Below are 27,784 nucleotides of genomic sequence, written 5' to 3' on the forward strand. Positions count from 1 at the left end.
TTGCATTTGGTTTAAAAAAAAAAAGATCTCTTTAAAAAACATTTTTGGTTCCTGGGCGGCATTTTTCCTGACCGCGGAGTAAGGCGTTTTCTTCTCCTGGCACCAAAAAGGCTTGATTTTTAAAAAGTAGAAGCAACACCATTTTTACACATGGAATTTCATCGTGAAACTCATCCTGGTGTCTGTTTTTACATTTGGTTTAAAGAAACAAATTTTGGCTTCAAAAAACATTTTGGTTCCTGGGCAGCAGTTTTCCTGACCGCGGAGTAAAGAGTTTTCTTCTCCTGGCACCAAAAAGGCTTGATTTTTAAAAAGTAGAAGCAACACCATTTTTACACATGGAATTTCATCGTGAAACTCATCCTGGTGTCTGTTTTTACATTTGGTTTAAAGAAACAAATTTTGCCTTCAAAAAATATTTTGGTTCCTGGGCAGGATTTTTCCTGACCGCGGAGTACAGCGTTTTCTTCTCCTGGCACCAAAAAGGCTCGATTTTTAAAAAGTGGAAGCAACACCATTTTTAGACATGGAATTTCATCCTGAAACTCATCCTGGTGTCCGTTTTTGCATTTGGTTTCAAAAAAAAAAATCTCTTTAAAAAACATTTTTGGTTCATGGGCGGCATTTTTCCTGACCGCGGAGTCAGGCGTTTTCTTCTCCTGGCACCAAAGAGGCTTGATTTTTAAAAAGTTGAAGCAACACCATTTTTAGACATGGAATTTCATCCTGAAACTCATCCTGGTGTCCGTTTTTGCATTTGGTTTAAAGAAACAAATTTTGGCTTCAAAAAACATTTTGGTTCCTGGGCAGCATTTTTCCTGACCGCGGAGTTAAGCCTTTTCTTCTCCTGGCACCAAAAAGGCTTGATTTTTAAAAAGTAGAAGCAACACCATTTTTACACATGGAATTTCATCGTGAAACTCATCCTGGTGTCTGTTTTTACATTTGGTTTAAAGAAACAAATTTTGCCTTCAAAAAACATTTTGGTTCCTGGGAAGGATTTTTCCTGACCGTGGAGTAAAGCCTTTTCTTCTCCTGGCACCAAAAAGGCTTGATTTTTAAAAAGTTGAAGCAACACCATTTTTAGACATGGAATTTCATCCTGAAACTCATCCTGGTGTCCGTTTTTGCATTTGGTTTCAAAAAAAAAATTTGGCTTCAAAAAACATTTTGGTTCCTGGGCAGGATTTTTCCTGACCGTGGAGTAAAGCCTTTTCTTCTCCTGGCACCAAAAAGGCTTGATTTTTAAAAAGTTGAAGCAACACCATTTTTAGACATGGAATTTCATCAGGAAACTCATCCTGGTGTCCGTTTTTGCATTTGGTTTCAAAAAAAAAAAATTTGGCTTCAAAAAACATTTTGGTTCCTGGGCAGGATTTTTCCTGACCGTGGAGTAAAGCCTTTTCTTCTCCTGGCACCAAAAAGGCTTGATTTTTAATATGTTGAAGCAACACCATTTTTAGACATGGAATTTCATCAGGAAACTCATCCTGGTGTCTGTTTTTGCATTTGGTTTCAAAAAAAAAATTTGGCTTCAAAAAACATTTTGGTTCCTGGGAAGGATTTTTCCTGACCGTGGAGTAAAGCCTTTTCTTCTCCTGGCACCAAAAAGGCTTGATTTTTAAAAAGTTGAAGCAACACCATTTTTAGACATGGAATTTCATCAGGAAACTCATCCTGGTGTCCGTTTTTGTATTTCGTTTCAAAAAAAAAATTTGGCTTCAAAAAACATTTTGGTTCCTGGGCAGGATTTTTCCTGACCGTGGAGTAAAGCCTTTTCTTCTCCTGGCACCAAAAAGGCTTGATTTTTAAAAAGTTGAAGCAACACCATTTTTAGACATGGAATTTCATCAGGAAACTCATCCTGGTGTCCGTTTTTGCATTTGGTTTCAAAAAAAAAATTTGGCTTCAAAAAACATTTTGGTTCCTGGGCAGCATTTTTCCTGACCGCGGAGTAAAGCCTTTTCTTCTCCTGGCACCAAAAAGGCTTGATTTTTAAAAAGTTGAAGCAACACCATTTTTAGACATGGAATTTCATCAGGAAATTCATCCTGGTGTCCGTTTTTGCATTTGGTTTCAAAAAAAAAATTTGGCTTCAAAAAACATTTTGGTTCCTGGGAAGGATTTTTCCTGACCGTGGAGTAAAGCCTTTTCTTCTCCTGGCACCAAAAAGGCTTGATTTTTAAAAAGTTGAAGCAACACCATTTTTAGACATGGAATTTCATCCTGAAACTCATCCTGGTGTCCGTTTTTGCATTTGGTTTCAAAAAAAAAATTTGGCTTCAAAAAACATTTTGGTTCCTGGGCAGGATTTTTCCTGACCGTGGAGTAAAGCCTTTTCTTCTCCTGGCACCAAAAAGGCTTGATTTTTAAAAAGTTGAAGCAACACCATTTTTAGACATGGAATTTCATCCTGAAACTCATCCTGGTGTCCGTTTTTGCATTTGGTTTAAAGAAACAAATTTTGGCTTCAAAAAACATTTTGGTTCCTGGGCAGCATTTTTCCTGACCGCGGAGTTAAGCCTTTTCTTCTCCTGGCACCAAAAAGGCTTGATTTTTAAAAAGTAGAAGCAACACCATTTTTACACATGGAATTTCATCGTGAAACTCATCCTGGTGTCTGTTTTTACATTTGGTTTAAAGAAACAAATTTTGCCTTCAAAAAACATTTTGGTTCCTGGGCAGGATTTTTCCTGACCGTCGAGTAAAGCCTTTTCTTCTCCTGGCACCAAAAAGGCTTGATTTTTAAAAAGTTGAAGCAACACCATTTTTAGACATGGAATTTCATCCTGAAACTCATCCTGGTGTCCGTTTTTGCATTTGGTTTCAAAAAAAAAATTTGGCTTCAAAAAACCTTTTGGTTCCTGGGCAGGATTTTTCCTGACCGTGGAGTAAAGCCTTTTCTTCTCCTGGCACCAAAAAGGCTTGATTTTTAAAAAGTTGAAGCAACACCATTTTTAGACATGGAATTTCATCAGGAAACTCATCCTGGTGTCCGTTTTTGTATTTGGTTTCAAAAAAAAAATTTGGCTTCAAAAAACATTTTGGTTCCTGGGCAGGATTTTTCCTGACCGTGGAGTAAAGCCTTTTCTTCTCCTGGCACCAAAAAGGCTTGATTTTTAAAAAGTTGAAGCAACACCATTTTTAGACATGGAATTTCATCAGGAAACTCATCCTGGTGTCCGTTTTTGCATTTGGTTTCAAAAAAAAATTTGGCTTCAAAAAACATTTTGGTTCCTGGGCAGGATTTTTCCTGACCGTGGAGTAAAGCCTTTTCTTCTCCTGGCACCAAAAAGGCTTGATTTTTAAAAAGTTGAAGCAACACCATTTTTAGACATGGAATTTCATCCTGAAACTCATCCTGGTGTCCGTTTTTGCATTTGGTTTCAAAAAAAAATTTGGCTTCAAAAAACATTTTGGTTCCTGGGCAGCATTTTTCCTGACCGTGGAGTAAAGCCTTTTCTTCTCCTGGCACCAAAAAGGCTTGATTTTTAAAAAGTTGAAGCAACACCATTTTTAGACATGGAATTTCATCAGGAAACTCATCCTGGTGTCCGTTTTTGTATTTGGTTTCAAAAAAAAATTTGGCTTCAAAAAACATTTTGGTTCCTGGGCAGGATTTTTCCTGACCGTGGAGTAAAGCCTTTTCTTCTCCTGGCACCAAAAAGGCTTGATTTTTAAAAAGTTGAAGCAACACCATTTTTAGACATGGAATTTCATCCTGAAACTCATCCTGGTGTCCGTTTTTGCATTTGGTTTCAAAAAAAAAATTTGGCTTCAAAAAACATTTTGGTTCCTGGGCAGGATTTTTCCTGACCGTGGAGTAAAGCCTTTTCTTCTCCTGGCACCAAAAAGGCTTGATTTTTAAAAAGTTGAAGCAACACCATTTTTAGACATGGAATTTCATCCTGAAACTCATCCTGGTGTCCGTTTTTGCATTTGGTTTCAAAAAAAAAATTTGGCTTCAAAAAACATTTTGGTTCCTGGGAAGGATTTTTCCTGACCGTGGAGTAAAGCCTTTTCTTCTCCTGGCACCAAAAAGGCTTGATTTTTAAAAAGTTGAAGCAACACCATTTTTAGACATGGAATTTCATCGTGAAACTCATCCTGGTGTCCGTTTTTGCATTTGGTTTCAAAAAAAAAATTTGGCTTCAAAAAACATTTTGGTTCCTGGGCAGGATTTTTCCTGACCGTGGAGTAAAGCCTTTTCTTCTCCTGGCACCAAAAAGGCTTGGTTTTTAAAAAGTTGAAGCAACACCATTTTTAGACATGGAATTTCATCAGGAAACTCATCCTGGTGTCCGTTTTTGCATTTGGTTTAAAAAAAAAAATTGGCTTCAAAAAACATTTTGGTTCCTGGGCAGCATTTTTCCTGACCGTGGAGTAAAGCCTTTTCTTCTCCTGGCACCAAAAAGGCTTGATTTTTAAAAAGTTGAAGCAACACCATTTTTAGACATGGAATTTCATCCTGAAACTCATCCTGGTGTCCGTTTTTGCATTTGGTTTCAAAAAAAAAATTTGGCTTCAAAAAACCTTTTGGTTCCTGGGCAGGATTTTTCCTGACCGCGGAGTAAAGCCTTTTCTTCTCCTGGCACCAAAAAGGCTTGATTTTTAAAAAGTTGAAGCAACACCATTTTTAGACATGGAATTTCATCCTGAAACTCATCCTGGTGTCCGTTTTTGCATTTGGTTTCAAAAAAAAAATTTGGCTTCAAAAAACATTTTGGTTCCTGGGCAGGATTTTTCCTGACCGTGGAGTAAAGCCTTTTCTTCTCCTGGCACCAAAAAGGCTTGATTTTTAAAAAGTTGAAGCAACACCATTTTTAGACATGGAGTTTCATCAGGAAACTCATCCTGGTGTCCGTTTTTGCATTTGGTTTCAAAAAAAAAATTTGGCTTCAAAAAACATTTTGGTTCCTGGGCAGGATTTTTCCTGACCGTGGAGTAAAGCCTTTTCTTCTCCTGGCACCAAAAAGGCTTGATTTTTAAAAAGTTGAAGCAACACCATTTTTAGACATGGAATTTCATCCTGAAACTCATCCTGGTGTCCGTTTTTGCATTTGGTTTCAAAAAAAAAATTTGGCTTCAAAAAATATTTTAGTTCCTGGGCAGCATTTTTCCTGACCGTGGAGTAAAGCCTTTTCTTCTCCTGGCACCAAAAAGGCTTGATTTTTAAAAAGTTGAAGCAACACCATTTTTAGACATGGAATTTCATCAGGAAACTCATCCTGGTGTCCGTTTTTGCATTTGGTTTCAAAAAAAAATTTGGCTTCAAAAAACATTTTGGTTCCTGGGCAGGATTTTTCCTGACCGTGGAGTAAAGCCTTTTCTTCTCCTGGCACCAAAAAGGCTTGATTTTTAAAAAGTTGAAGCAACACCATTTTTAGACATGGAATTTCATCCTGAAACTCATCCTGGTGTCCGTTTTTGCATTTGGTTTCAAAAAAAAAATTTGGCTTCAAAAAACATTTTGGTTCCTGGGCAGCATTTTTCCTGACCGTGGAGTAAAGCCTTTTCTTCTCCTGGCACCAAAAAGGCTTGATTTTTAAAAAGTTGAAGCAACACCATTTTTAGACATGGAATTTCATCAGGAAACTCATCCTGGTGTCCGTTTTTGTATTTGGTTTCAAAAAAAAATTTGGCTTCAAAAAACATTTTGGTTCCTGGGCAGGATTTTTCCTGACCGTGGAGTAAAGCCTTTTCTTCTCCTGGCACCAAAAAGGCTTGATTTTTAAAAAGTTGAAGCAACACCATTTTTAGACATGGAATTTCATCCTGAAACTCATCCTGGTGTCCGTTTTTGCATTTGGTTTCAAAAAAAAAATTTGGCTTCAAAAAACATTTTGGTTCCTGGGCAGCATTTTTCCTGACCGTGGAGTAAAGCCTTTTCTTCTCCTGGCACCAAAAAGGCTTGATTTTTAAAAAGTTGAAGCAACACCATTTTTAGACATGGAATTTCATCCTGAAACTCATCCTGGTGTCCGTTTTTGCATTTGGTTTCACAAAAAAAATTTGGCTTCAAAAAATATTTTGGTTCCTGGGCATGATTTTTCCTGACCGTGGAGTAAAGCCTTTTCTTCTCCTGGCACCAAAAAGGCTTGATTTTTAAAAAGTTGAAGCAACACCATTTTTAGACATGGAATTCCATCAGGAAACTCATCCTGGTGTCCGTTTTTGTATTTGGTTTCAAAAAAGAAATTTGGCTTCAAAAAACATTTTGGTTCCTGGGCAGGATTTTTCCTGACCGTGGAGTAAAGCCTTTTCTTCTCCTGGCACCAAAAAGGCTTGATTTTTAAAAAGTTGAAGCAACACCATTTTTAGACATGGAATTTCATCAGGAAACTCATCCTGGTGTCCCTTTTTGCATTTGGTTTCAAAAAAAATTTGGCTTCAAAAAACATTTTGGTTCCTGGGCAGGATTTTTCCTGACCGTGGAGTAAAGCCTTTTCTTCTCCTGGCACCAAAAAGGCTTGATTTTTAAAAAGTTGAAGCAACACCATTTTTAGACATGGAATTTCATCAGGAAACTCATCCTGGTGTCTGTTTTTGTATTTGGTTTCAAAAAAAAAATTTGGCTTCAAAAAACATTTTGGTTCCTGGGCAGGATTTTTCCTGACCGTGGAGTAAAGCCTTTTCTTCTCCTGGCACCAAAAAGGCTTGATTTTTAAAAAGTTGAAGCAACACCATTTTTAGACATGGAATTTCATCAGGAAACTCATCCTGGTGTCCGTTTTTGCATTTGGTTTCAAAAAAAAAATTTGGCTTCAAAAAACATTTTGGTTCCTGGGCAGCATTTTTCCTGACCGCGGAGTAAAGCCTTTTCTTCTCCTGGCACCAAAAAGGCTTGATTTTTAAAAAGTTGAAGCAACACCAGTTTTAGACATGGAATTTCATCAGGAAACTCATCCTGGTGTCCGTTTTTGCATTTGGTTTCAAAAAAAAAATTTGGCTTCAAAAAACATTTTGGTTCCTGGGAAGGATTTTTCCTGACCGTGGAGTAAAGCCTTTTCTTCTCCTGGCACCAAAAAGGCTTGATTTTTAAAAAGTTGAAGCAACACCATTTTTAGACATGGAATTTCATCCTGAAACTCATCCTGGTGTCCGTTTTTGCATTTGGTTTCAAAAAAAAAATTTGGCTTCAAAAAACATTTTGGTTCCTGGGCAGGATTTTTCCTGACCGTGGAGTAAAGCCTTTTCTTCTCCTGGCACCAAAAAGGCTTGATTTTTAAAAAGTTGAAGCAACACCATTTTTAGACATGGAATTTCATCCTGAAACTCATCCTGGTGTCCGTTTTTGCATTTGGTTTAAAGAAACAAATTTTGGCTTCAAAAAACATTTTGGTTCCTGGGCAGGATTTTTCCTGACCGTGGAGTTAAGCCTTTTCTTCTCCTGGCACCAAAAAGGCTTGATTTTTAAAAAGTAGAAGCAACACCATTTTTACACATGGAATTTCATCGTGAAACTCATCCTGGTGTCTGTTTTTACATTTGGTTTAAAGAAACAAATTTTGCCTTCAAAAAACATTTTGGTTCCTGGGCAGGATTTTTCCTGACCGTGGAGTAAAGCCTTTTCTTCTCCTGGCACCAAAAAGGCTTGATTTTTAAAAAGTTGAAGCAACACCATTTTTAGACATGGAATTTCATCCTGAAACTCATCCTGGTGTCCGTTTTTGCATTTGGTTTCAAAAAAAAAATTTGGCTTCAAAAAACATTTTGGTTCCTGGGCAGGATTTTTCCTGACCGTGGAGTAAAGCCTTTTCTTCTCCTGGCACCAAAAAGGCTTGATTTTTAAAAAGTTGAAGCAACACCATTTTTAGACATGGAATTTCATCAGGAAACTCATCCTGGTGTCCGTTTTTGTATTTGGTTTCAAAAAAAAAAATTTGGCTTCAAAAAACATTTTGGTTCCTGGGCAGGATTTTTCCTGACCGTGGAGTAAAGCCTTTTCTTCTCCTGGCGCCAAAAAGGCTTGATTTTTAAAAAGTTGAAGCAACACAATTTTTAGACATGGAATTTCATCAGGAAACTCATCCTGGTGTCCGTTTTTGCATTTGGTTTCAAAAAAAAATTTGGCTTCAAAAAACATTTTGGTTCCTGGGCAGGATTTTTCCTGACCGTGGAGTAAAGCCTTTTCTTCTCCTGGCACCAAAAAGGCTTGATTTTTAAAAAGTTGAAGCAACACCATTTTTAGACATGGAATTTCATCCTGAAACTCATCCTGGTGTCCGTTTTTGCATTTGGTTTCAAAAAAAAAATTTGGCTTCAAAAAACATTTTGGTTCCTGGGCAGCATTTTTCCTGACCGTGGAGTAAAGCCTTTTCTTCTCCTGGCACCAAAAAGGCTTGATTTTTAAAAAGTTGAAGCAACACCATTTTTAGACATGGAATTTCATCAGGAAACTCATCCTGGTGTCCGTTTTTGTATTTGGTTTCAAAAAAAAATTTGGCTTCAAAAAACATTTTGGTTCCTGGGCAGGATTTTTCCTGACCGTGGAGTAAAGCCTTTTCTTCTCCTGGCACCAAAAAGGCTTGATTTTTAAAAAGTTGAAGCAACACCATTTTTAGACATGGAATTTCATCCTGAAACTCATCCTGGTGTCCGTTTTTGCATTTGGTTTCAAAAAAAAAATTTGGCTTCAAAAAACATTTTGGTTCCTGGGAAGGATTTTTCCTGACCGTGGAGTAAAGCCTTTTCTTCTCCTGGCACCAAAAAGGCTTGATTTTGAAAAAGTTGAAGCAACACCATTTTTAGACATGGAATTTCATCCTGAAACTCATCCTGGTGTCCGTTTTTGCATTTGGTTTCAAAAAAAAAATTTGGCTTCAAAAAACATTTTGGTTCCTGGGCAGGATTTTTCCTGACCGTGGAGTAAAGCCTTTTCTTCTCCTGGCACCAAAAAGGCTTGGTTTTTAAAAAGTTGAAGCAACACCATTTTTAGACATGGAATTTCATCAGGAAACTCATCCTGGTGTCCGTTTTTGCATTTGGTTTAAAAAAAAAAAATTGGCTTCAAAAAACATTTTGGATCCTGGGCAGCATTTTTCCTGACCGTGGAGTAAAGCCTTTTCTTCTCCTGGCACCAAAAAGGCTTGATTTTTAAAAAGTTGAAGCAACACCATTTTTAGACATGGAATTTCATCCTGAAACTCATCCTGGTGTCCGTTTTTGCATTTGGTTTCAAAAAAAAAATTTGGCTTCAAAAAATATTTTGGTTCCTGGGCAGGATTTTTCCTGACCGTGTAGTAAAGCCTTTTCTTCTCCTTGCACCAAAAAGGCTTGATTTTTAAAAAGTTGAAGCAACACCATTTTTAGACATGGAATTTCATCAGGAAACTAATCCTGGTGTCCGTTTTTGTATTTGGTTTCAAAAAAAAAATTTGGCTTCAAAAAACCTTTTGGTTCCTGGGCAGGATTTTTCCTGACCGTGGAGTAAAGCCTTTTCTTCTCCTGGCACCAAAAAGGCTTGATTTTTAAAAAGTTGAAGCAACACCATTTTTAGACATGGAATTTCATCAGGAAACTCATCCTGGTGTCCGTTTTTGCATTTGGTTTCAAAAAAAAAATTTGGCTTCAAAAAACATTTTGGTTCCTGGGCAGCATTTTTCCTGACCGCGGAGTAAAGCCTTTTCTTCTCCTGGCACCAAAAAGGCTTGATTTTTAAAAAGTTGAAGCAACACCATTTTTAGACATGGAATTTCATCCTGAAACTCATCCTGGTGTCCGTTTTTGCATTTGGTTTCAAAAAAAAAATTTGGCTTCAAAAAACATTTTGGTTCCTGGGCAGGATTTTTCCTGACCGTGGAGTAAAGCCTTTTCTTCTCCTGGCACCAAAAAGGCTTGATTTTTAAAAAGTTGAAGCAACACCATTTTTAGACATGGAGTTTCATCAGGAAACTCATCCTGGTGTCCGTTTTTGCATTTGGTTTCAAAAAAAAAATTTGGCTTCAAAAAACATTTTGGTTCCTGGGCAGGATTTTTCCTGACCGTGGAGTAAAGCCTTTTCTTCTCCTGGCACCAAAAAGGCTTGATTTTTAAAAAGTTGAAGCAACACCATTTTTAGACATGGAATTTCATCCTGAAACTCATCCTGGTGTCCGTTTTTGCATTTGGTTTCAAAAAAAAAATTTGGCTTCAAAAAACATTTTGGTTCCTGGGCAGGATTTTTCCTGACCGTGGAGTAAAGCCTTTTCTTCTCCTGGCACCAAAAAGGCTTGATTTTTAAAAAGTTGAAGCAACACCATTTTTAGACATGGAATTTCATCAGGAAACTCATCCTGGTGTCCGTTTTTGTATTTGGTTTCAAAAAAAAAATTTGGCTTCAAAAAACATTTTGGTTCCTGGGCAGGATTTTTCCTGACCGTGGAGTAAAGCCTTTTCTTCTCCTGGCACCAAAAAGGCTTGATTTTTAAAAAGTTGAAGCAACACCATTTTTAGACATGGAATTTCATCCTGAAACTCATCCTGGTGTCCGTTTTTGCATTTGGTTTCAAAAAAAAAATTTGGCTTCAAAAAATATTTCAGTTCCTGGGCAGCATTTTTCCTGACCGTGGAGTAAAGCCTTTTCTTCTCCTGGCACCAAAAAGGCTTGATTTTTAAAAAGTTGAAGCAACACCATTTTTAGACATGGAATTTCATCAGGAAACTCATCCTGGTGTCCGTTTTTGCATTTGGTTTCAAAAAAAAATTTGGCTTCAAAAAACATTTTGGTTCCTGGGCAGGATTTTTCCTGACCGTGGAGTAAAGCCTTTTCTTCTCCTGGCACCAAAAAGGCTTGATTTTTAAAAAGTTGAAGCAACACCATTTTTAGACATGGAATTTCATCCTGAAACTCATCCTGGTGTCCGTTTTTGCATTTGGTTTCAAAAAAAAAATTTGGCTTCAAAAAACATTTTGGTTCGTGGGCAGCATTTTTCCTGACCGTGGAGTAAAGCCTTTTCTTCTCCTGGCACCAAAAAGGCTTGATTTTTAAAAAGTTGAAGCAACACCATTTTTAGACATGGAATTTCATCCTGAAACTCATCCTGGTGTCCGTTTTTGCATTTGGTTTCAAAAAAAAAATTTGGCTTCAAAAAATATTTTGGTTCCTGGGCATGATTTTTCCTGACCGTGGAGTAAAGCCTTTTCTTCTCCTGGCACCAAAAAGGCTTGATTTTTAAAAAGTTGAAGCAACACCATTTTTAGACATGGAATTTCATCCTGAAACTCATCCTGGTGTCCGTTTTTGCATTTGGTTTCAAAAAAAAATTTGGCTTCAAAAAACATTTTGGTTCCTGGGCAGGATTTTTCCTGACCGTGGAGTAAAGCCTTTTCTTCTCCTGGCACCAAAAAGGCTTGATTTTTAAAAAGTTGAAGCAACACCATTTTTAGACATGGAATTTCATCCTGAAACTCATCCTGGTGTCCGTTTTTGCATTTGGTTTCAAAAAAAAAATTTGGCTTCAAAAAACATTTTGGTTCCTGGGCAGCATTTTTCCTGACCGTGGAGTAAAGCCTTTTCTTCTCCTGGCACCAAAAAGGCTTGATTTTTAAAAAGTTGAAGCAACACCATTTTTAGACATGGAATTTCATCAGGAAACTCATCCTGGTGTCCGTTTTTGTATTTGGTTTCAAAAAAAAATTTGGCTTCAAAAAACATTTTGGTTCCTGGGCAGGATTTTTCCTGACCGTGGAGTAAAGCCTTTTCTTCTCCTGGCACCAAAAAGGCTTGATTTTTAAAAAGTTGAAGCAACACCATTTTTAGACATGGAATTTCATCCTGAAACTCATCCTGGTGTCCGTTTTTGCATTTGGTTTCAAAAAAAAAATTTGGCTTCAAAAAACATTTTGGTTCCTGGGCAGGATTTTTCCTGACCGTGGAGTAAAGCCTTTTCTTCTCCTGGCACCAAAAAGGCTTGATTTTTAAAAAGTTGAAGCAACACCATTTTTAGACATGGAATTTCATCCTGAAACTCATCCTGGTGTCCGTTTTTGCATTTGGTTTCAAAAAAAAAAATTTGGCTTCAAAAAACATTTTGGTTCCTGGGCAGGATTTTTCCTGACCGTGGAGTAAAGCCTTTTCTTCTCCTGGCACCAAAAAGGCTTTATTTTTAATATGTTGAACCAACACCATTTTTAGACATGGAATTTCATCAGGAAACTCATCCTGGTGTCCGTTTTTGCATTTGGTTTCAAAAAAAAAATTTGGCTTCAAAAAACATTTTGGTTCCTGGGAAGGATTTTTCCTGACCGTGGAGTAAAGCCTTTTCTTCTCCTGGCACCAAAAAGGCTTGATTTTTAAAAAGTTGAAGCAACACCATTTTTAGACATGGAATTTCATCCTGAAACTCATCCTGGTGTCCGTTTTTGCATTTGGTTTCAAAAAAAAAATTTGGCTTCAAAAAACATTTTGGTTCCTGGGCAGGATTTTTCCTGACCGTGGAGTAAAGCCTTTTCTTCTCCTGGCACCAAAAAGGCTTGGTTTTTAAAAAGTTGAAGCAACACCATTTTTAGACATGGAATTTCATCAGGAAACTCATCCTGGTGTCCGTTTTTGCATTTGGTTTAAAAAAAAAAAAATTGGCTTCAAAAAACATTTTGGTTCCTGGGCAGCATTTTTCCTGACCGTGGAGTAAAGCCTTTTCTTCTCCTGGCACCAAAAAGGCTTGATTTTTAAAAAGTTGAAGCAACACCATTTTTAGACATGGAATTTCATCCTGAAACTCATCCTGGTGTCCGTTTTTGCATTTGGTTTCAAAAAAAAAATTTGGCTTCAAAAAATATTTTGGTTCCTGGGCAGGATTTTTCCTGACCGTGTAGTAAAGCCTTTTCTTCTCCTGGCACCAAAAAGGCTTGATTTTTAAAAAGTTGAAGCAACACCATTTTTAGACATGGAATTTCATCAGGAAACTAATCCTGGTGTCCGTTTTTGTATTTGGTTTCAAAAAAAAAATTTGGCTTCAAAAAACCTTTTGGTTCCTGGGCAGGATTTTTCCTGACCGTGGAGTAAAGCCTTTTCTTCTCCTGGCACCAAAAAGGCTTGATTTTTAAAAAGTTGAAGCAACACCATTTTTAGACATGGAATTTCATCAGGAAACTCATCCTGGTGTCCGTTTTTGCATTTGGTTTCAAAAAAAAAATTTGGCTTCAAAAAACCTTTTGGTTCCTGGGCAGGATTTTTCCTGACCGTGGAGTAAAGCCTTTTCTTCTCCTGGCACCAAAAAGGCTTGATTTTTAAAAAGTTGAAGCAACACCATTTTTAGACATGGAGTTTCATCAGGAAACTCATCCTGGTGTCCGTTTTTGCATTTGGTTTCAAAAAAAAAATTTGGCTTCAAAAAACATTTTGGTTCCTGGGCAGGATTTTTCCTGACCGTGGAGTAAAGCCTTTTCTTCTCCTGGCACCAAAAAGGCTTGATTTTTAAAAAGTTGAAGCAACACCATTTTTAGACATGGAATTTCATCCTGAAACTCATCCTGGTGTCCGTTTTTGCATTTGGTTTCAAAAAAAAAATTTGGCTTCAAAAAACATTTTGGTTCCTGGGCAGGATTTTTCCTGACCGTGGAGTAAAGCCTTTTCTTCTCCTGGCACCAAAAAAGCTTGATTTTTAAAAAGTTGAAGCAACACCATTTTTAGACATGGAATTTCATCAGGAAACTCATCCTGGTGTCCGTTTTTGTATTTGGTTTCAAAAAAAAAATTTGGCTTCAAAAAACATTTTGGTTCCTGGGCAGCATTTTTCCTGACCGTGGAGTAAAGCCTTTTCTTCTCCTGGCACCAAAAAGGCTTGATTTTTAAAAAGTTGAAGCAACACCATTTTTAGACATGGAATTTCATCCTGAAACTCATCCTGGTGTCCGTTTTTGCATTTGGTTTCAAAAAAAAAATTTGGCTTCAAAAAATATTTTGGTTCCTGGGCATGATTTTTCCTGACCGTGGAGTAAAGCCTTTTCTTCTCCTGGCACCAAAAAGGCTTGATTTTTAAAAAGTTGAAGCAACACCATTTTTAGACATGGAATTTCATCCTGAAACTCATCCTGGTGTCCGTTTTTGCATTTGGTTTCAAAAAAAAATTTGGCTTCAAAAAACATTTTGGTTCCTGGGCAGGATTTTTCCTGACCGTGGAGTAAAGCCTTTTCTTCTCCTGGCACCAAAAAGGCTTGATTTTTAAAAAGTTGAAGCAACACCATTTTTAGACATGGAATTTCATCCTGAAACTCATCCTGGTGTCCGTTTTTGCATTTGGTTTCAAAAAAAAAATTTGGCTTCAAAAAACATTTTGGTTCCTGGGCAGCATTTTTCCTGACCGTGGAGTAAAGCCTTTTCTTCTCCTGGCACCAAAAAGGCTTGATTTTTAAAAAGTTGAAGCAACACCATTTTTAGACATGGAATTTCATCAGGAAACTCATCCTGGTGTCCGTTTTTGTATTTGGTTTCAAAAAAAAATTTGGCTTCAAAAAACATTTTGGTTCCTGGGCAGGATTTTTCCTGACCGTGGAGTAAAGCCTTTTCTTCTCCTGGCACCAAAAAGGCTTGATTTTTAAAAAGTTGAAGCAACACCATTTTTAGACATGGAATTTCATCCTGAAACTCATCCTGGTGTCCGTTTTTGCATTTGGTTTCAAAAAAAAAATTTGGCTTCAAAAAACATTTTGGTTCCTGGGCAGGATTTTTCCTGACCGTGGAGTAAAGCCTTTTCTTCTCCTGGCACCAAAAAGGCTTGATTTTTAAAAAGTTGAAGCAACACCATTTTTAGACATGGAATTTCATCCTGAAACTCATCCTGGTGTCCGTTTTTGCATTTGGTTTCAAAAAAAAAAATTTGGCTTCAAAAAACATTTTGGTTCCTGGGCAGGATTTTTCCTGACCGTGGAGTAAAGCCTTTTCTTCTCCTGGCACCAAAAAGGCTTTATTTTTAATATGTTGAACCAACACCATTTTTAGACATGGAATTTCATCAGGAAACTCATCCTGGTGTCCGTTTTTGCATTTGGTTTCAAAAAAAAAATTTGGCTTCAAAAAACATTTTGGTTCCTGGGAAGGATTTTTCCTGACCGTGGAGTAAAGCCTTTTCTTCTCCTGGCACCAAAAAGGCTTGATTTTTAAAAAGTTGAAGCAACACCATTTTTAGACATGGAATTTCATCCTGAAACTCATCCTGGTGTCCGTTTTTGCATTTGGTTTCAAAAAAAAAATTTGGCTTCAAAAAACATTTTGGTTCCTGGGCAGGATTTTTCCTGACCGTGGAGTAAAGCCTTTTCTTCTCCTGGCACCAAAAAGGCTTGGTTTTTAAAAAGTTGAAGCAACACCATTTTTAGACATGGAATTTCATCAGGAAACTCATCCTGGTGTCCGTTTTTGCATTTGGTTTAAAAAAAAAAAATTGGCTTCAAAAAACATTTTGGTTCCTGGGCAGCATTTTTCCTGACCGTGGAGTAAAGCCTTTTCTTCTCCTGGCACCAAAAAGGCTTGATTTTTAAAAAGTTGAAGCAACACCATTTTTAGACATGGAATTTCATCCTGAAACTCATCCTGGTGTCCGTTTTTGCATTTGGTTTCAAAAAAAAAATTTGGCTTCAAAAAATATTTTGGTTCCTGGGCAGGATTTTTCCTGACCGTGTAGTAAAGCCTTTTCTTCTCCTGGCACCAAAAAGGCTTGATTTTTAAAAAGTTGAAGCAACACCATTTTTAGACATGGAATTTCATCAGGAAACTAATCCTGGTGTCCGTTTTTGTATTTGGTTTCAAAAAAAAAATTTGGCTTCAAAAAACCTTTTGGTTCCTGGGCAGGATTTTTCCTGACCGTGGAGTAAAGCCTTTTCTTCTCCTGGCACCAAAAAGGCTTGATTTTTAAAAAGTTGAAGCAACACCATTTTTAGACATGGAATTTCATCAGGAAACTCATCCTGGTGTCCGTTTTTGCATTTGGTTTCAAAAAAAAAATTTGGCTTCAAAAAACCTTTTGGTTCCTGGGCAGGATTTTTCCTGACCGTGGAGTAAAGCATTTTCTTCTCCTGGCACCAAAAAGGCTTGATTTTTAAAAAGTTGAAGCAACACCATTTTTAGACATGGAGTTTCATCAGGAAACTCATCCTGGTGTCCGTTTTTGCATTTGGTTTCAAAAAAAAAATTTGGCTTCAAAAAACATTTTGGTTCCTGGGCAGGATTTTTCCTGACCGTGGAGTAAAGCCTTTTCTTCTCCTGGCACCAAAAAGGCTTGATTTTTAAAAAGTTGAAGCAACACCATTTTTAGACATGGAATTTCATCCTGAAACTCATCCTGGTGTCCGTTTTTGCATTTGGTTTCAAAAAAAAAATTTGGCTTCAAAAAACATTTTGGTTCCTGGGCAGGATTTTTCCTGACCGTGGAGTAAAGCCTTTTCTTCTCCTGGCACCAAAAAAGCTTGATTTTTAAAAAGTTGAAGCAACACCATTTTTAGACATGGAATTTCATCAGGAAACTCATCCTGGTGTCCGTTTTTGTATTTGGTTTCAAAAAAAAAATTTGGCTTCAAAAAACATTTTGGTTCCTGGGCAGGATTTTTCCTGACCGTGGAGTAAAGCCTTTTCTTCTCCTGGCACCAAAAAGGCTTGATTTTTAAAAAGTTGAAGCAACACCATTTTTAGACATGGAATTTCATCCTGAAACTCATCCTGGTGTCCGTTTTTGCATTTGGTTTCAAAAAAAAAATTTGGCTTCAAAAAATATTTTAGTTCCTGGGCAGCATTTTTCCTGACCGTGGAGTAAAGCCTTTTCTTCTCCTGGCACCAAAAAGGCTTGATTTTTAAAAAGTTGAAGCAACACCATTTTTAGACATGGAATTTCATCAGGAAACTCATCCTGGTGTTCGTTTTTGCATTTGGTTTCAAAAAAAAATTTGGCTTCAAAAAACATTTTGGTTCCTGGGCAGGATTTTTCCTGACCGTGGAGTAAAGCCTTTTCTTCTCCTGGCACCAAAAAGGCTTGATTTTTAAAAAGTTGAAGCAACACCATTTTTAGACATGGAATTTCATCCTGAAACTCATCCTGGTGTCCGTTTTTGCATTTGGTTTCAAAAAAAAAATTTGGCTTCAAAAAACATTTTGGTTCCTGGGCAGCATTTTTCCTGACCGTGGAGTAAAGCCTTTTCTTCTCCTGGCACCAAAAAGGCTTGATTTTTAAAAAGTTGAAGCAACACCATTTTTAGACATGGAATTTCATCCTGAAACTCATCCTGGTGTCCGTTTTTGCATTTGGTTTCAAAAAAAAAATTTGGCTTCAAAAAACATTTTGGTTCCTGGGCAGCATTTTTCCTGACCGTGGAGTAAAGCCTTTTCTTCTCCTGGCACCAAAAAGGCTTGATTTTTAAAAAGTTGAAGCAACACCATTTTTAGACATGGAATTTCATCCTGAAACTCATCCTGGTGTCCGTTTTTGCATTTGGTTTCAAAAAAAAAATTTGGCTTCAAAAAATATTTTGGTTCCTGGGCATGATTTTTCCTGACCGTGGAATAAAGCCTTTTCTTCTCCTGGCACCAAAAAGGCTTGATTTTTAAAAAGTTGAAGCAACACCATTTTTAGACATGGAATTTCATCAGGAAACTCATCCTGGTGTCCGTTTTTGTATTTGGTTTCAAAAAAGAAATTTGGCTTCAAAAAACATTTTGGTTCCTGGGCAGGATTTTTCCTGACCGTGGAGTAAAGCCTTTTCTTCTCCTGGCACCAAAAAGGCTTGATTTTTAAAAAGTTGAAGCAACACCATTTTTAGACATGGAATTTCATCAGGAAACTCATCCTGGTGTCCCTTTTTGTATTTGGTTTCAAAAAAAAAATTTGGCTTCAAAAAACATTTTGGTTCCTGGGCAGGATTTTTCCTGACCGTGGAGTAAAGCCTTTTCTTCTCCTGGCACCAAAAAGGCTTGATTTTTAAAAAGTTGAAGCAACACCATTTTTAGACATGGAATTTCATCAGGAAACTCATCCTGGTGTCCGTTTTTGCATTTGGTTTCAAAAAAAAAATTTGGCTTCAAAAAACATTTTGGTTCCTGGGCAGCATTTTTCCTGACCGCGGAGTAAAGCCTTTTCTTCTCCTGGCACCAAAAAGGCTTGATTTTTAAAAAGTTGAAGCAACACCATTTTTAGACATGGAATTTCATCAGGAAACTCATCCTGGTGTCCGTTTTTGCATTTGGTTTCAAAAAAAAAATTTGGCTTCAAAAAACATTTTGGTTCCTGGGAAGGATTTTTCCTGACCGTGGAGTAAAGCCTTTTCTTCTCCTGGCACCAAAAAGGCTTGATTTTTAAAAAGTTGAAGCAACACCATTTTTAGACATGGAATTTCATCCTGAAACTCATCCTGGTGTCCGTTTTTGCATTTGGTTTCAAAAAAAAAATTTGGCTTCAAAAAACATTTTGGTTCCTGGGCAGGATTTTTCCTGACCGTGGAGTAAAGCCTTTTCTTCTCCTGGCACCAAAAAGGCTTGATTTTTAAAAAGTTGAAGCAACACCATTTTTAGACATGGAATTTCATCCTGAAACTCATCCTGGTGTCCGTTTTTGCATTTGGTTTAAAGAAACAAATTTTGGCTTCAAAAAACATTTTGGTTCCTGGGCAGGATTTTTCCTGACCGTGGAGTTAAGCCTTTTCTTCTCCTGGCACCAAAAAGGCTTGATTTTTAAAAAGTTGAAGCAACACCATTTTTAGACATGGAATTTCATCAGGAAACTCATCCTGGTGTCCGTTTTTGTATTTGGTTTCAAAAAAAAATTTGGCTTCAAAAAACATTTTGGTTCCTGGGCAGGATTTTTCCTGACCGTGGAGTAAAGCCTTTTCTTCTCCTGGCACCAAAAAGGCTTGATTTTTAAAAAGTTGAAGCAACACCATTTTTAGACATGGAATTTCATCCTGAAACTCATCCTGGTGTCCGTTTTTGCATTTGGTTTCAAAAAAAAAATTTGGCTTCAAAAAACATTTTGGTTCCTGGGCAGCATTTTTCCTGACCGCGGAGTAAAGCCTTTTCTTCTCCTGGCACCAAAAAGGCTTGATTTTTAAAAAGTTGAAGCAACACCATTTTTAGACATGGAATTTCATCCTGAAACTCATCCTGGTGTCCGTTTTTGCATTTGGTTTCAAAAAAAAAATTTGGCTTCAAAAAACATTTTGGTTCCTGGGCAGGATTTTTCCTGACCGTGGAGTAAAGCCTTTTCTTCTCCTGGCACCAAAAAGGCTTGATTTTTAAAAAGTTGAAGCAACACCATTTTTAGACATGGAGTTTCATCAGGAAACTCATCCTGGTGTCCGTTTTTGCATTTGGTTTCAAAAAAAAAATTTGGCTTCAAAAAACATTTTGGTTCCTGGGCAGGATTTTTCCTGACCGTGGAGTAAAGCCTTTTCTTCTCCTGGCACCAAAAAGGCTTGATTTTAAAAAAGTTGAAGCAACACCATTTTTAGACATGGAATTTCATCCTGAAACTCATCCTGGTGTCCGTTTTTGCATTTGGTTTCAAAAAAAAAATTTGGCTTCAAAAAACATTTTGGTTCCTGGGCAGGATTTTTCCTGACCGTGGAGTAAAGCCTTTTCTTCTCCTGGCACCAAAAAGGCTTGATTTTTAAAAAGTTGAAGCAACACCATTTTTAGACATGGAATTTCATCAGGAAACTCATCCTGGTGTCCGTTTTTGTATTTGGTTTCAAAAAAAAAATTTGGCTTCAAAAAACATTTTGGTTCCTGGGCAGGATTTTTCCTGACCGTGGAGTAAAGCCTTTTCTTCTCCTGGCACCAAAAAGGCTTGATTTTTAAAAAGTTGAAGCAACACCATTTTTAGACATGGAATTTCATCCTGAAACTCATCCTGGTGTCCGTTTTTGCATTTGGTTTCAAAAAAAAAATTTGGCTTCAAAAACATTTTGGTTCCTGGGCAGCATTTTTCCTGACCGTGGAGTAAAGCCTTTTCTTCTCCTGGCACCAAAAAGGCTTGATTTTTAAAAAGTTGAAGCAACACCATTTTTAGACATGGAATTTCATCAGGAAACTCATCCTGGTGTCCGTTTTTGTATTTGGTTTCAAAAAAAAATTTGGCTTCAAAAAACATTTTGGTTCCTGGGCAGGATTTTTCCTGACCGTGGAGTAAAGCCTTTTCTTCTCCTGGCACCAAAAAGGCTTGATTTTTAAAAAGTTGAAGCAACACCATTTTTAGACATGGAATTTCATCAGGAAACTCATCCTGGTGTCCGTTTTTGCATTTGGTTTCAAAAAAAAAATTTGGCTTCAAAAAACATTTTGGTTCCTGGGCAGCATTTTTCCTGACCGTGGAGTAAAGCCTTTTCTTCTCCTGGCACCAAAAAGGCTTGATTTTTAAAAAGTTGAAGCAACACCATTTTTAGACATGGAATTTCATCCTGAAACTCATCCTGGTGTCCGTTTTTGCATTTGGTTTCAAAAAAAAAATTTGGCTTCAAAAAATATTTTGGTTCCTGGGCATGATTTTTCCTGACCGTGGAGTAAAGCCTTTTCTTCTCCTGGCACCAAAAAGGCTTGATTTTTAAAAAGTTGAAGCAACACCATTTTTAGACATGGAATTTCATCAGGAAACTCATCCTGGTGTCCGTTTTTGTATTTGGTTTCAAAAAAGAAATTTGGCTTCAAAAAACATTTTGGTTCCTGGGCAGGATTTTTCCTGACCGTGGAGTAAAGCCTTTTCTTCTCCTGGCACCAAAAAGGCTTGATTTTTAAAAAGTTGAAGCAACACCATTTTTAGACATGGAATTTCATCCTGAAACTCATCCTGGTGTCCGTTTTTGCATTTGGTTTCAAAAAAAAAATTTGGCTTCAAAAAACATTTTGGTTCCTGGGCAGGATTTTTCCTGACCGTGGAGTAAAGCCTTTTCTTCTCCTGGCACCAAAAAGGCTTGATTTTTAAAAAGTTGAAGCAACACCATTTTTAGACATGGAATTTCATCAGGAAACTCATCCTGGTGTCCGTTTTTGCATTTGGTTTCAAAAAAAAAATTTGGCTTCAAAAAACATTTTGGTTCCTGGGCAGCATTTTTCCTGACCGCGGAGTAAAGCCTTTTCTTCTCCTGGCACCAAAAAGGCTTGATTTTTAAAAAGTTGAAGCAACACCATTTTTAGACATGGAATTTCATCCTGAAACTCATCCTGGTGTCCGTTTTTGCATTTGGTTTCAAAAAAAAAATTTGGCTTCAAAAAACATTTTGGTTCCTGGGAAGGATTTTTCCTGACCGTGGAGTAAAGCCTTTTCTTCTCCTGGCACCAAAAAGGCTTGATTTTTAAAAAGTTGAAGCAACACCATTTTTAGACATGGAATTTCATCCTGAAACTCATCCTGGTGTCCGTTTTTGCATTTGGTTTCAAAAAAAAAATTTGGCTTCAAAAAACATTTTGGTTCCTGGGCAGGATTTTTCCTGACCGTGGAGTAAAGCCTTTTCTTCTCCTGGCACCAAAAAGGCTTGATTTTTAAAAAGTTGAAGCAACACCATTTTTAGACATGGAATTTCATCCTGAAACTCATCCTGGTGTCCGTTTTTGCATTTGGTTTAAAGAAACAAATTTTGGCTTCAAAAAACATTTTGGTTCCTGGGCAGCATTTTTCCTGACCGCGGAGTTAAGCCTTTTCTTCTCCTGGCACCAAAAAGGCTTGATTTTTAAAAAGTAGAAGCAACACCATTTTTACACATGGAATTTCATCGTGAAACTCATCCTGGTGTCTGTTTTTACATTTGGTTTAAAGAAACAAATTTTGCCTTCAAAAAACATTTTGGTTCCTGGGCAGGATTTTTCCTGACCGTGGAGTAAAGCCTTTTCTTCTCCTGGCACCAAAAAGGCTTGATTTTTAAAAAGTTGAAGCAACACCATTTTTAGACATGGAATTTCATCCTGAAACTCATCCTGGTGTCCGTTTTTGCATTTGGTTTCAAAAAAAAAATTTGGCTTCAAAAAACATTTTGGTTCCTGGGCAGGATTTTTCCTGACCGTGGAGTAAAGCCTTTTCTTCTCCTGGCACCAAAAAGGCTTGATTTTTAAAAAGTTGAAGCAACACCATTTTTAGACATGGAATTTCATCCTGAAACTCATCCTGGTGTCCGTTTTTGCATTTGGTTTCAAAAAAAAAATTTGGCTTCAAAAAATATTTTGGTTCCTGGGCAGGATTTTTCCTGACCGTGTAGTAAAGCCTTTTCTTCTCCTTGCACCAAAAAGGCTTGATTTTTAAAAAGTTGAAGCAACACCATTTTTAGACATGGAATTTCATCAGGAAACTAATCCTGGTGTCCGTTTTTGTATTTGGTTTCAAAAAAAAAAATTGGCTTCAAAAAACCTTTTGGTTCCTGGGCAGGATTTTTCCTGACCGTGGAGTAAAGCCTTTTCTTCTCCTGGCACCAAAAAGGCTTGATTTTTAAAAAGTTGAAGCAACACCATTTTTAGACATGGAATTTCATCAGGAAACTCATCCTGGTGTCCGTTTTTGCATTTGGTTTCAAAAAAAAAATTTGGCTTCAAAAAACATTTTGGTTCCTGGGCAGCATTTTTCCTGACCGCGGAGTAAAGCCTTTTCTTCTCCTGGCACCAAAAAGGCTTGATTTTTAAAAAATTGAAGCAACACCATTTTTAGACATGGAATTTCATCCTGAAACTCATCCTGGTGTCCGTTTTTGCATTTGGTTTCAAAAAAAAAATTTGGCTTCAAAAAACATTTTGGTTCCTGGGCAGGATTTTTCCTGACCGTGGAGTAAAGCCTTTTCTTCTCCTGGCACCAAAAAGGCTTGATTTTTAAAAAGTTGAAGCAACACCATTTTTAGACATGGAGTTTCATCAGGAAACTCATCCTGGTGTCCGTTTTTGCATTTGGTTTCAAAAAAAAAATTTGGCTTCAAAAAACATTTTGGTTCCTGGGCAGGATTTTTCCTGACCGTGGAGTAAAGCCTTTTCTTCTCCTGGCACCAAAAAGGCTTGATTTTAAAAAAGTTGAAGCAACACCATTTTTAGACATGGAATTTCATCCTGAAACTCATCCTGGTGTCCGTTTTTGCATTTGGTTTCAAAAAAAAAATTTGGCTTCAAAAAACATTTTGGTTCCTGGGCAGGATTTTTCCTGACCGTGGAGTAAAGCCTTTTCTTCTCCTGGCACCAAAAAGGCTTGATTTTTAAAAAGTTGAAGCAACACCATTTTTAGACATGGAATTTCATCAGGAAACTCATCCTGGTGTCCGTTTTTGTATTTGGTTTCAAAAAAAAAATTTGGCTTCAAAAAACATTTTGGTTCCTGGGCAGGATTTTTCCTGACCGTGGAGTAAAGCCTTTTCTTCTCCTGGCACCAAAAAGGCTTGATTTTTAAAAAGTTGAAGCAACACCATTTTTAGACATGGAATTTCATCCTGAAACTCATCCTGGTGTCCGTTTTTGCATTTGGTTTCAAAAAAAAAATTTGGCTTCAAAAACATTTTGGTTCCTGGGCAGCATTTTTCCTGACCGTGGAGTAAAGCCTTTTCTTCTCCTGGCACCAAAAAGGCTTGATTTTTAAAAAGTTGAAGCAACACCATTTTTAGACATGGAATTTCATCAGGAAACTCATCCTGGTGTCCGTTTTTGTATTTGGTTTCAAAAAAAAATTTGGCTTCAAAAAACATTTTGGTTCCTGGGCAGGATTTTTCCTGACCGTGGAGTAAAGCCTTTTCTTCTCCTGGCACCAAAAAGGCTTGATTTTTAAAAAGTTGAAGCAACACCATTTTTAGACATGGAATTTCATCCTGAAACTCATCCTGGTGTCCGTTTTTGCATTTGGTTTCAAAAAAAAAATTTGGCTTCAAAAAACATTTTGGTTCCTGGGCAGCATTTTTCCTGACCGTGGAGTAAAGCCTTTTCTTCTCCTGGCACCAAAAAGGCTTGATTTTTAAAAAGTTGAAGCAACACCATTTTTAGACATGGAATTTCATCCTGAAACTCATCCTGGTGTCCGTTTTTGCATTTGGTTTCAAAAAAAAAATTTGGCTTCAAAAAATATTTTGGTTCCTGGGCATGATTTTTCCTGACCGTGGAGTAAAGCCTTTTCTTCTCCTGGCACCAAAAAGGCTTGATTTTTAAAAAGTTGAAGCAACACCATTTTTAGACATGGAATTTCATCAGGAAACTCATCCTGGTGTCCGTTTTTGTATTTGGTTTCAAAAAAGAAATTTGGCTTCAAAAAACATTTTGGTTCCTGGGCAGGATTTTTCCTGACCGTGGAGTAAAGCCTTTTCTTCTCCTGGCACCAAAAAGGCTTGATTTTTAAAAAGTTGAAGCAACACCATTTTTAGACATGGAATTTCATCAGGAAACTCATCCTGGTGTCCGTTTTTGCATTTGGTTTCAAAAAAAAAATTTGGCTTCAAAAAACATTTTGGTTCCTGGGCAGCATTTTTCCTGACCGCGGAGTAAAGCCTTTTCTTCTCCTGGCACCAAAAAGGCTTGATTTTTAAAAAGTTGAAGCAACACCATTTTTAGACATGGAATTTCATCAGGAAACTCATCCTGGTGTCCGTTTTTGCATTTGGTTTCAAAAAAAAAATTTGGCTTCAAAAAACATTTTGGTTCCTGGGAAGGATTTTTCCTGACCGTGGAGTAAAGCCTTTTCTTCTCCTGGCACCAAAAAGGCTTGATTTTTAAAAAGTTGAAGCAACACCATTTTTAGACATGGAATTTCATCCTGAAACTCATCCTGGTGTCCGTTTTTGCATTTGGTTTCAAAAAAAAAATTTGGCTTCAAAAAACATTTTGGTTCCTGGGCAGGATTTTTCCTGACCGTGGAGTAAAGCCTTTTCTTCTCCTGGCACCAAAAAGGCTTGATTTTTAAAAAGTTGAAGCAACACCATTTTTAGACATGGAATTTCATCCTGAAACTCATCCTGGTGTCCGTTTTTGCATTTGGTTTAAAGAAACAAATTTTGGCTTCAAAAAACATTTTGGTTCCTGGGCAGCATTTTTCCTGACCGCGGAGTTAAGCCTTTTCTTCTCCTGGCACCAAAAAGGCTTGATTTTTAAAAAGTTGAAGCAACACCATTTTTAGACATGGAATTTCATCCTGAAACTCATCCTGGTGTCCGTTTTTGCATTTGGTTTAAAGAAACAAATTTTGGCTTCAAAAAACATTTTGGTTCCTGGGAAGGATTTTTCCTGACCGTGGAGTAAAGCCTTTTCTTCTCCTGGCACCAAAAAGGCTTGATTTTTAAAAAGTTGAAGCAACACCATTTTTAGACATGGAATTTCATCCTGAAACTCATCCTGGTGTCCGTTTTTGCATTTGGTTTCAAAAAAAAAATTTGGCTTCAAAAAACATTTTGGTTCCTGGGCAGGATTTTTCCTGACCGTGGAGTAAAGCCTTTTCTTCTCCTGGCACCAAAAAGGCTTGATTTTTAAAAAGTTGAAGCAACACCATTTTTAGACATGGAATTTCATCCTGAAACTCATCCTGGTGTCCGTTTTTGCATTTGGTTTAAAGAAACAAATTTTGGCTTCAAAAAACATTTTGGTTCCTGGGCAGCATTTTTCCTGACCGCGGAGTTAAGCCTTTTCTTCTCCTGGCACCAAAAAGGCTTGATTTTTAAAAAGTAGAAGCAACACCATTTTTACACATGGAATTTCATCGTGAAACTCATCCTGGTGTCTGTTTTTACATTTGGTTTAAAGAAACAAATTTTGCCTTCAAAAAACATTTTGGTTCCTGGGCAGGATTTTTCCTGACCGTGGAGTAAAGCCTTTTCTTCTCCTGGCACCAAAAAGGCTTGATTTTTAAAAAGTTGAAGCAACACCATTTTTAGACATGGAATTTCATCCTGAAACTCATCCTGGTGTCCGTTTTTGCATTTGGTTTCAAAAAAAAAATTTGGCTTCAAAAAACATTTTGGTTCCTGGGCAGGATTTTTCCTGACCGTGGAGTAAAGCCTTTTCTTCTCCTGGCACCAAAAAGGCTTGATTTTTAAAAAGTTGAAGCAACACCATTTTTAGACATGGAATTTCATCAGGAAACTCATCCTGGTGTCCGTTTTTGTATTTGGTTTCAAAAAAAAAATTTGGCTTCAAAAAACATTTTGGTTCCTGGGCAGGATTTTTCCTGACCGTGGAGTAAAGCCTTTTCTTCTCCTGGCACCAAAAAGGCTTGATTTTTAAAAAGTTGAAGCAACACCATTTTTAGACATGGAATTTCATCAGGAAACTCATCCTGGTGTCCGTTTTTGCATTTGGTTTCAAAAAAAAATTTGGCTTCAAAAAACATTTTGGTTCCTGGGCAGGATTTTTCCTGACCGTGGAGTAAAGCCTTTTCTTCTCCTGGCACCAAAAAGGCTTGATTTTTAAAAAGTTGAAGCAACACCATTTTTAGACATGGAATTTCATCCTGAAACTCATCCTGGTGTCCGTTTTTGCATTTGGTTTCAAAAAAAAAATTTGGCTTCAAAAAACATTTTGGTTCCTGGGCAGCATTTTTCCTGACCGTGGAGTAAAGCCTTTTCTTCTCCTGGCACCAAAAAGGCTTGATTTTTAAAAAGTTGAAGCAACACCATTTTTAGACATGGAATTTCATCAGGAAACTCATCCTGGTGTCCGTTTTTGTATTTGGTTTCAAAAAAAAATTTGGCTTCAAAAAACATTTTGGTTCCTGGGCAGGATTTTTCCTGACCGTGGAGTAAAGCCTTTTCTTCTCCTGGCACCAAAAAGGCTTGATTTTTAAAAAGTTGAAGCAACACCATTTTTAGACATGGAATTTCATCCTGAAACTCATCCTGGTGTCCGTTTTTGCATTTGGTTTCAAAAAAAAAATTTGGCTTCAAAAAACATTTTGGTTCCTGGGCAGGATTTTTCCTGACCGTGGAGTAAAGCCTTTTCTTCTCCTGGCACCAAAAAGGCTTGATTTTTAAAAAGTTGAAGCAACACCATTTTTAGACATGGAATTTCATCCTGAAACTCATCCTGGTGTCCGTTTTTGCATTTGGTTTCAAAAAAAAAAATTTGGCTTCAAAAAACATTTTGGTTCCTGGGCAGGATTTTTCCTGACCGTGGAGTAAAGCCTTTTCTTCTCCTGGCACCAAAAAGGCTTGATTTTTAATATGTTGAAGCAACACCATTTTTAGACATGGAATTTCATCAGGAAACTCATCCTGGTGTCCGTTTTTGCATTTGGTTTCAAAAAAAAAATTTGGCTTCAAAAAACATTTTGGTTCCTGGGAAGGATTTTTCCTGACCGTGGAGTAAAGCCTTTTCTTCTCCTGGCACCAAAAAGGCTTGATTTTGAAAAAATTGAAGCAACACCATTTTTAGACATGGAATTTCATCCTGAAACTCATCCTGGTGTCCGTTTTTGCATTTGGTTTCAAAAAAAAAATTTGGCTTCAAAAAACATTTTGGTTCCTGGGCAGGATTTTTCCTGACCGTGGAGTAAAGCCTTTTCTTCTCCTGGCACCAAAAAGGCTTGGTTTTTAAAAAGTTGAAGCAACACCATTTTTAGACATGGAATTTCATCAGGAAACTCATCCTGGTGTCCGTTTTTGCATTTGGTTTCAAAAAAAAAATTTGGCTTCAAAAAACATTTTGGTTCCTGGGCAGCATTTTTCCTGACCGCGGAGTAAAGCCTTTTCTTCTCCTGGCACCAAAAAGGCTTGATTTTTAAAAAGTGAAGCAACACCATTTTTAGACATGGAATTTCATCCTGAAACTCATCCTGGTGTCCGTTTTTGCATTTGGTTTCAAAAAAAAAATTTGGCTTCAAAAAACATTTTGGTTCCTGGGCAGGATTTTTCCTGACCGTGGAGTAAAGCCTTTTCTTCTCCTGGCACCAAAAAG

The sequence above is a fragment of the Pituophis catenifer genome, unplaced genomic scaffold, assembly GCF_029215685.1.
Source record: "Pituophis catenifer annectens isolate HBS135680 unplaced genomic scaffold, rPitCat1.0.hap2 SCAF_17, whole genome shotgun sequence".
NCBI lineage: Eukaryota > Metazoa > Chordata > Lepidosauria > Squamata > Colubridae > Pituophis > Pituophis catenifer.